This window comes from Molothrus ater, chromosome 9 (genome assembly GCF_012460135.2).
Source record: "Molothrus ater isolate BHLD 08-10-18 breed brown headed cowbird chromosome 9, BPBGC_Mater_1.1, whole genome shotgun sequence".
NCBI lineage: Eukaryota > Metazoa > Chordata > Aves > Passeriformes > Icteridae > Molothrus > Molothrus ater.
Window position 1 is genome coordinate 17,987,776 of NC_050486.2, and position 10,104 is coordinate 17,997,879.

Below are 10,104 nucleotides of genomic sequence, written 5' to 3' on the forward strand. Positions count from 1 at the left end.
AATTTGCCAGAGAAATGCAGAGTCAACAGCAGAACTTGCTCTCAGAGATATTTTCTTAAAATGTCACTTTATTTAAAAGCAACGCTGCCTACTGAGAGGGAATTGTTTCTGAACACTGCTCACCCCGGCATAGACTGCAATGCTGTAAAAAATTACAGAGAATACATAGAAAAGTGAATTAAAGTCTCCTTCTGGCATGTGATCGCTCTCCACCACTGCAGCACTGATTTCACAGTAAGGCTCTCTTCCCTATGCACACCCGAGCCCATCAACAGCAGAGCAAGTCTGATAGTCAGGAACAAGGTCGGTCATCCCCTCCCCAGCTGCCAGAAACAACTTTTAGCAGTAATCGGCGTTATTATTCTGTCATCTGGATTCAGAGCAGTAATCGGCGTGAGGTGTCGACTGATGGGAAAACACCAACAGAGGGCACAAAGGAAAGCAGCAGCTCAACCTGAACGAGAGATTGGGGATTTTATCACATCCACAGGCAACTGGATAGACAGAAGTACTCTAATTTTTAAAGCATCATTCTCCAGTGATAAATTGTTTTGCTGCTACTTTACTGATATTATCTATTTTTCCAACAGTTGCTGACACAAATGTAACCCTCCGTGAAGGAGCTGCACCTCTCTAGCACTGGTGCACACCCAGTGCTTGGATGCTCCCACACTGCCCCCACCACAGGAAGCAGCAAAAAAGCCCAAGAAATGGGAAAATTCTCTTCTTTACCATAAAATGTATAAGCACTCCCACACCTATCTATGAATCAAGACATCCCTTATTTAACTATTAAACACAATTTGTACGGTATCAGAACTCGGGATCTTAAATAGCACTCTTCATTCACGTTATTTCATTCCAGTTTTGTAGCCCACTGCCATAAAGTAACACATCATTAACATATAAACATAGTAAAAAAACCCACTCATCTGTGTTACATTTTAGAAAAACTGCTCCCCCTTTTCCCTAGATTGCCTGTTTTGCAAAAGGAAGTATCTTTCTTGGGTGATAAACACATTGTAAAACAATGGTAAAGAAAGAAGATTTAGAGTTATTTAGTAAACCAAGGAACAAAACAGGGAGACCGAGACTCTACCATATTTGTATGAGGAAATGGCATAAAATAAATCTCTTAGAACAAAAAAGCCCTGCATTATGTTAAAAGGAAAATATTCCTGATACTGAATCTACGTAAGAAATACAAGTAGCTTCTTATTAACTCTAACTAGATTTTTCTCTGAAGCTAGCTACTCTCACTACTGAAACACAGACATTGATACTTAAATCTTTTTGTGTAAATGTTAGTGTTTAAAATGTGCTCCTAAGAGATTAAGATTAGAAAAAAAAATAACCACACAACCAAGACAGGCCCTATTTCTCTCAGCCCATGATCACTTGTCAAGCCATGATTAATGCTGTGCTCTGTAGAGGGAGACATTACATCTAGGCTACAACAGACCTAAATTTTACCCTAAGGCAGAAGTCTGATTTAAACATCTCTATTCAAAGTGACATTTGTCCTCTCTTTTCAACCAGTTTCCTCTGAAATTCCAGTAAACTGACTTTGTGACCTACAAATGGTCCATTGATTCTAACTTGTCGTGTTGCCTGTCCTTGTAGCAAAGTTAGTTTTGGTAACTGAATGAAGCAAGATGCTATGCATTCAAGAAAAATACAGGAGCAGAGTCCATTAGGTGCTCTATTAAATGCTCCGTTGGATAACAGCAACTAGAATTCATGGTTATAAGGATTCCAGCTTACACAGAAGAGTTAAAGATGAATACTGAGGTCAACATTAGAAATCAGAAAGTATTTTTATATTGAGAAGTAACAATGGCCTTCATATTCTGAGGTGATAAGCAAAGATTTTTTTTTTTTTGTTACAGACAAGAACATGGGCATCATCAGAGCCACCCTGAAAAGTAATTACATTTTATCTCTCGCCTTTCACTCTGAAATGTCTGCTAAGGTATTTACGTTTGTCTGTTACGAGAACAACAAGTGAAAAAACTAGTTGTTATCACTTATCTCAAGTAAATACTATTTCTCCAGTGAATGGTATTATTCCATCTATTCTATAAAGTTATTGTTAGATCCTCCGATTTATCTGTAGCTGCTATTGTAGGAATAAATATAAGAAATGCTTATATCTTATAAAGAAATAGACAAACAGCAGACCTGGACATGTAGAATAGTCAATATCCTTCTTATTGAAGATGAAAAATGGCAACATTTGATAATATTAAGCAATTTAGACAATGCTGGCAAGTTCCTACTAGCCAAGGTAATCTTATTTCTGGTGCTTTTCAGGGTAAATTGATTTCTTTTCCTCCTCTTAGCTGCTCTGATAATTGAACAAACGTATACAAGTGTGATGGGATTTTACTTAGCAGACAACACACAAAACATTCCCCAAACATGGAATATTTTACTCATAAAAAAGCATTTTTGTTGTAATTAAGCAAACTATATTTAAGCTTGCTTTGCACCAGAGTAACAATCAACAGCATTTTGCTAGAGACTGCACTCTACCTGCAGGTGTTGAGCATTGTGCTTGCTTCAGTCAGGCTGCAATGCTTTTTACTATCCTGCATTTCTAAATAATTTGGGTAAATGGCAAGCTAGAGTTGGTTGAATCATTAGAGTACCTCATGAAAATCAGAAAGAATGAATTCATGGCATATGCATATTACATATTCTTCTAAAACCCATAAAATGCTCCATTTAATGTAACAATCCATAATTTGGAGGTGCTATGATTCTGAATTTGAAGACTTTTTTCCTTCCTCCCTTTGGAATCAATTTCTAGTTAACTATCAGTTTGCATCTAGAGAATGCTGTCAGATCGCAGCACTCCCTAAGCAAGTGTATTTCTATAGCGAAATTGCTGATATTAAGCGACACAATCTTCCCAGTCCATGCTGTAGAAACACATCTTGTATATTACAGGCTGAAAGAAACATGAACTCCTAGAAAATTACCAACTGAAGAGGGCTTTAAGCCTGTCTGTCATCTTCCACCTTTTAAATGAAGAATGTTAAAAGGAATCACATTTGCTAAATAAAGACCAGAAGTATTTTCTACACCAGGTATATCTAAGTTACCAGTATTCCAGAACCATCTGCTACTTTTATTTTAAAAACTGTTGGAAACAAAATGCAGCTATCTTCGAAAACTATTTAAATATTAAACACGATTGTTAACAGTATTGAGAATGGCCTTAAAAGGTTGTTGTCTTTCCATTTTTCTTGACATTCAATTACAATCATGATGGTTAAAATTTTTTACTTGTTTCAAAGGGTGTTCTTAGAAATAATAGACAGCTTTTAAGTTTAAAAGCTGCACAAAAATACTTAAGGAGGCAAATTTCTCACAATTTCAAATCACTTTTGTACATCATAAACATCAATCCTAAAAAATGCTTTGAAAGGGTCTGTTTAATATGACATCTCCAAGTAATATGACTGACTACAAATTTCACTGGCCTGTGCTCTGAACTGTTGTGGTTCAGAAGTGACTGCTTGTCTACCTGTGCATGGATATGGCTCCCACTACACACCACACGTAGTTTAACTTCTGCACTTGCAGCTGAAGAGGTAAAAATCACTATTTGCTGCTTCCAGTTCCTGTATAATCAGCCATCCACAGATATTCCTTAGTAGAAATGCAGAGGAATCACAGAGCATTTTTGATATAAAGTGTTACTGGTAGGTAATTTGTCATTAATATTAGGCATGGCACAATCCCCAGCAGGAGCCATAGTACAAGGTAACAGTATTTTCTTACAGGTATGTCAACATTTTGGGTGGACAGAGGATGAGCAAGGGCTTGGAAATACATAAAATTTAAATCTAAATTTCAGTAAAAATTTATGATTGTGTTTCTGTGCTCTCTAGATGTCAAACAATGCTTTCTACTGTATGGTTATTACAATTTACATGAATTTATCACACACTATCTATAAATGTATTTCAAATAAAACTTTGACAAATATTTTGCCTAACTAGAGATTTCTCTCTCCAAAACCTTTAAGTGAAAATTATGGACTTAAAAAAAGCTGTAATTCAAAACTACATGAAATTTTCTTTATCACAACTATTCCGATTTAAAAAATATCTATTCATCAAAATGCCACGTCTACATATCACATTTCCAGAATAAAACCAACCATATTATTACATACTATTAACCATAAAGACTACAAACTCCTAAGACTATACTACCTTGCTTATTTAAACTTTAATAAGGTGCTTCCCTTACTAGAGACTGGGATTCCTGAGAAACCCCCTTTCCTGACTTTACACATTCAAAGTGGTAAGAGATAAATAAAACATTGAGAAAGCTTCTGAAGTGATCAAATAAGAACTAACTAAGCACACTTTGGTTTTTTTAAAGCTTTCCTCTTGCTCATTTTAAGAAGGGAAACACCCAGAAGCCTGGTGTTAATGTCTCTGCTGATTGTGAAAATTGCAGCAATAAAAACTCCAACTGCTTGTTTTAAATTAAGACTTGCAAGACTACATGTGAGATCTGTATCTTTACATTAGTTTTTATAACATTTGGAAGTTTGGTTGCCTGCTTTGATGTTGGTCTATTAATGAGCAGGGGAGCCAAAAGCCAGAAAAAAAAATGTTTACTGGAAATTCTCAAGTCAAAACCTGAAGTAATTGGTTTGTTCTACCCCACATGATTCAACATCCTGATTCCCCCAACCACCAGCTCCCTGAGCTATCTGAACGTCTATGCTTTTTTACTGTTGCCAACACATAGTAACCCACAGTGATTGAAAATGGCAGCTGAAGTGCTGCTGCAGCACATTAATTTTTCTCTAAGTGGTCCAATTTTGTCATCTGAATGCTGAAAATCTTCTTTTTACTACTTTTTTACCGTCAGAGATTTGTCGAATTTGGGGTTGCCGTCACATAAACCAAAGTACAACATTTCCAAGACAATTTTTAGATTATCCCTAATAGCTGAAAGGATAATGCGCTTTCTTTATAGCCCTCTGCATTCAAAGCAGACTAGTTAACAGCAACTTAAGTGTGATAATGGCAATTACATCAATATGTTCCTTTTACACCACCAAAAGGTACTACTTCAGACAGCTGAAGACATTAGGTAAATAAACTGCTGGAAATTACCTGAAAGTAATTATCTAATTTTAGGACCACTAAATACATCTATTTACAAAATGCCCAAATAGCCGTGTCCATCGAAGAATAGCAGAATACTTGATCAACTGCAGTGTTTTTCACCAAGACATACCATATATACTCAGTTCCTTCATTACATGAAAGGAAATTGAAGCCTGAAATTGAATATCCTACTCTAAAGACACATCAGTTTCATGGCAGTAAAAGAAACACTTCCCAAATGGTGAATCAGAAGAAAGAAAAATCTAAAACAAACAAACCCACCCAAACTACAGACCAAATGTTACATATCAATGACTTAACCCAACTTTTTAAAAACACAAAATACCTGTTTTAGTATCTGTATCATTCAAGTAAAAGGTTTGGAAAGAAGCAATAGGCAAGGAAAATTTAGGAAGTTCTTTTTTGCCAGAGATATAAACCAGAATACAGTTACCAAGAAACATCTGGTCCCTGGAAAAGGTCCCAACTTATTGATGGATAACTGGATTTTGCTTGGCTTTTGGGTTGCTGGATTATGAATATTGATTTGCAAAGGTAATAAAAGGGTAGGCCAGGCCACATCCCCTTTCAAACTCAAGAAAATACTAACAAAAGAATAAAAAACTATGAATATGTAGTCTCGTAAAAGAACTTGCAATGCGATAAATGTTCTACACAGCCACCAAAACAGCACTCCTGCCATAGCTGGTTGAGAATTATTTATTATAGGGTAACACTAACCACAAATTAGGTTATCTTTGTAAACACAGTATCACTGATTAAATGAGATTACAAGAATTACTCATTTTCACTTTTTCTAGAATGAAAAGGAAATAGAAGCATATGGCTGGTGGTGATAAAAACTTCTTTTAAAACTCTCCATAAAAATATCTATTATTCCAGCTTACCCACCCATTAAGGAAGGAAGCATATTTGTTTCAAAGGCCTGGAACCAAGAGGTCTTTTATTACGAGATTTCATTTGTTTTCTGAAGTAATTAGAAGGTCTTCCCCATTCATCCCTCCACGCAGTAACGTTTAGGCCATACCAGAGCAAGAGCGCGGGAGAAAGCACTTTCTAAATCCCCCTCCCAGAGAGGAGGAATCAGAAACCACGCCACAGTGCCTGTCATAAAAGGTCACTTTTTTTGCTCGGAACAAACCATTAATCAATAGAGTAGAATTGTCCGAGCGCTTGCAAGGGCTCTGCAGCGGAGGGACCTTGTTTTTCACTCGCATAATTGCAAAACAGCAAAAGTTCAGAAACATAACCCAAATCCACCTCCCCATTTTACCCCTTTACAATTCCCACTGCCCTTTGGGCCTCTTCTTGGAAGCAAATGGAAGACAAGCTGAAGTTTTCTCAATTGAGCCGGAGCTAAGAAACCTTTGATATGCTAATACCCTCCTTCAAACGGTAAGAATTCACACTTGCATTAATTCAAACAATTTCTGCAGAATGATGCGAAATGGCACCTCTTTTCGTGGCAAGCAACAAAAGGAGGGAGCCGGGGCGTCTGAGGAAGCCAAACAGCAGAACATTTGTTCCGCAGGATTCCTTCCGTCGCGCACAGGGGCATTTCTGGGCAAAGAAAACACACCTGAGCACCAGCAGAGCTCTTTACTTTCTGACAAACCGCGCTCAAATCCCAGCAGGGCCGGCGCAGACTAACAACAAGATGTTATTTTTAGAGCCAGACACAGCAACGGTGCCTCATGACACACTGTTTTCTGTCTCCAGATGGCCCCAGATTTCTACATGTGAAAATAAATAGAAATAAAAAGAAAAAAAAAAAAAAGAAAAAACAAAAAGTTGTTCTCACCCCACAGCCGACAAAGGGTAATTTATTCCTCTTCCCACTGGCACCCCCCACCCCGCACGGGCTGGGAGCCGGGCGCTCGGCAGAGTTACACAAATACACCCGCAACAGGTAATTATTTAGCGAACGGGTGCAACTTTGCGCGCTGCGCGGGGCGCGCGGCGGAGCGCCGGGCCTGCTGTGCGGGCGGCCCCGGCCCGCAGCCCCCGCGCTCGGCGGGGCGGCCGCGGCGGCGGGCGGGGCGGCCGCGGCTGCCGCAGGTCCCTCCGCAGGGCGCGGGGGGGCGGCGGCGGAGCGCGGCCGTTCCGCGCGGGCGGAGCGCGGCCGTGCGGAGCAGCGGGCTCACCGAGGGGCACAGCGCTCCGCCGCCGGCAGCGGCAGGGGAGGCAGAGCCTAAAGTAAGTGCATCCCTGCCGGCGGCTCGGCAGGGGAACATCCAGGAGTCAGGGAGCAGGAACGCGCCGGCAGGAACGCGCGGCGAGGCTGCAGCGCGGGGCTCCGCTTACCTATGTCAGGGAGCCGAAGGCGGGCCGGGGTCTGTGTCCCCGGCGGGACCCGCGGTCCGGGTCAGCCCGCCGAGCGCGGGGCTGCGGGAGATCGCGGCGGAGTTAGTCCCGGGGCCCCGGCGGCGGCGCGGGAGCGGGCGGGCGGGCGGTGGGCTGGGGCGGGAGCGGGCGGCAGCCGGCGCTGCGGCTCGGAGGGCTGGGGCAGCGCAGAGCAGGGGCGGCTTCTTCTCCACGCAGCCGGCCGGGAGGCTCTTCTGGGTCTAAGTCAACATTTTCCTGCAGTTCCCCACACTCCGCTCCGCAGCAAAAGCGCGATGCAGCCAGGCTCCCGCACGCACGCACACAAGAAATAAATTCAGTAAAAAAAAAAAAAAAATTAAAAAAGCCGAAATGGAGAGGAGGACGGGCGCAGTGCAGTGTGTGTGCCCAGCCTCGGGAGTCTCTTCTGTGAAGCGATCAGGAGGCGATGCCAGCAGCTGGGGCAGCGGAGAACAACTCGAATGTTACAATGGACCCCCTCCTCCGTGTCTCTGTCGCTCTCACCGACCGGATTCACATCTCCCGGGATGACATTCTGGCCTCTGGCGGAGTGCGGGGCCGGCCCCTCCTCAGATTTTCTCCTCTTCCTCCCTGTGCTGCTGCCCCGCCAACGACTGGAGATCGGGCGCTGAGCAAGTAACGCGCGCGGTAATGGGAAAAACGCAATACATACACACCAAAAAAAAAAAAAATCCCAATGAATGTATGGCAGCCTCTCCGTGCTCGTGCACCGCTCCGTCTGCGGCTGGGGAGCGCCAAGTCCTGACACGGACTCTGCCGGCTCTGAACTGGAGTCACCTCCAGCCTCCTCCCCCTCCAATCTCCACCCCTTCTCCCTGCGCTCCCACCCCTGGGCTCAGCTAATCATATAAACATATTATCACGTAGAGCGGCATCGGCGAAGGACAAAAATCTCCCCCTTCCTGTGTTTTTTTTTCAGTCCCCCTCCCGCCCTTCATTCATTTGAGGCGGGGGATGGGGGGCTGAAGGCTAAATAGCGGCCGCCCGCCACCGGAGGCCGCGCAGACCGGCTGCGCGCTGCCGCTGCCCGCGCCGCCGCCGCGGATGCCGAGGGGCGCGCACGGCCGCGGAGCCGCTCGCGGCCGCCGCGGAGCCGCTGGGCGCCCCTGCCCGGCGCCTCGGCCCCGGCGCTGGCCGGGCCTGGGGCCTCGGGCCTGCCGCCACCCGCTCGCTCTGCCTCCGCGGCGGCTGCAGGCGCGCAGGCCGGCCGGCCGGAGGCGTCCCCGCCGCACCTTCGTGCCCGTGCCCGACCGCGCAGCGATGCCGCGCACCCCGCCTGGTGCGAGGGCCCGAGCGGAGCTGCCCGGCCGGCTGGGCTCGCCGCGCCGGGCCGGCTCTCCGCACCGCAGCGCCTGTTCCCCGCCTCCCCTTCCCCGGCATCACCCAAAAATCGTTCACCGGCTGGGCGAGCAGCGAGAGAGGGCAAGCAGGGCGGGAAGACCGGGAGTCCCGGCACCGCAGCGCCTTCACGGCTCCGCTGGTCCTTTCCTTCTTCCCTTCGCACTGACATGGCCCGGCTTCTGCCCGGCAGGGACGGCGCGCCGAGGCACAGCGATGCGTTAGGGAAAACATGTCAGGGCAGGGTAAACAGCACTTGGAAACGATTTAAAGGATACTCAGTTGACTCACTGGTGTGCTCGGATGCAAAACGCAGTCTAGTAGCGTTGTTGCGTTTTCCCAAAAATCTGCTCTTAGAAACCAGGTCTGGTATTGTAGGGTTGTGTTTCTCGTCTGTATGGATGCAAAACACTGAGAGAATCCGCTCTGACCTTTGGGGATGTGCAACATGGGCAGTTCCCAGCTCTCAAGGTCAGGGAGAAGCAGCTGGGCATTAGCGAGGGCCGGTGCCAGCGGGGGGCGAGTGCCGTGCGTGCGTCCCACGCTCCGCGCCCGCCCGGGGCTGCGCTGACCAGAGGGAGCGACAGCCGCGGTCAAAGCAGCTCAGACTTGACCTGATAACTGCCCCCTCCCTTTGTTTGGGGATTTTAGCCATCCCCTCCCTCGCTGCAGCACTGAAATGAAATCCTCTCAACTGCCTCTACTCACGAAATAGCATGTACTAGGCCGGACCACTTGGGGCTTGATCAACTGTTTTAGGTCCAAAGCACATTGACAATCCCGAGTACAACACCTACAATCAGGATCATTACTTTCGTTAATGGTAATGATTTATTTTTTTTACTTAATCATTTTGATGTCTCTGCATACCTGTGCAATTAGTGTTTAGAAATTGTAGCATTAATTAAGAAAAACATGACATGATAAAAGGAGACTGGATCTCAAAGACCTTGCAAAATGGAGTACTAAGAACCACAGAGCTGGTCCAGGGCTCTTCAAAACCACATTAAACTTTCAACAATGCTAGCAGCAGTTTGGGGGTGAATATCTAGAAGTCATTGAAATATGGACATGCCATAGCCATGCTGACCTTCCTCAGTTCAGGGTGTCTGTCCGGGGGACTGGGGAGTGGAAGAACAACCTCAAGCTTTTAGGACCAAAGTAGGAGTTCTGCCACAGTGAGCAGTGCACCTTCCTAAGACCCTTTCAACTGGGTTAAATCTGCAAAATGCCTCAAACAGAA

General features: G+C 45.0%; 1 protein-coding gene across 12 annotated transcripts in view; it reads right to left on the reverse strand.

Annotated features, from left to right (window-relative positions):
* ADGRL2 (adhesion G protein-coupled receptor L2) overlaps positions 1-9,243 on the reverse strand; it is a 157,672-nt gene extending 148,429 nt beyond the window's left edge. For 4 of the 12 annotated variants that reach the window (XM_036387530.2, XM_054515707.1, XM_054515708.1 and 1 more), the window contains exon 1: positions 7,464-8,320. The gene's annotated coding sequence lies outside the window, so the exon portion shown is untranslated. Of the gene's footprint in view, positions 1-7,463; positions 8,323-8,921; positions 8,983-9,152 lie in introns of those variants that run through there. The other 8 variants (XM_036387525.2, XM_054515704.1, XM_036387521.2 and 5 more) reach the window with 5 other exon arrangements.
* Between the last annotated feature and the right edge of the window lie 861 nt (positions 9,244-10,104).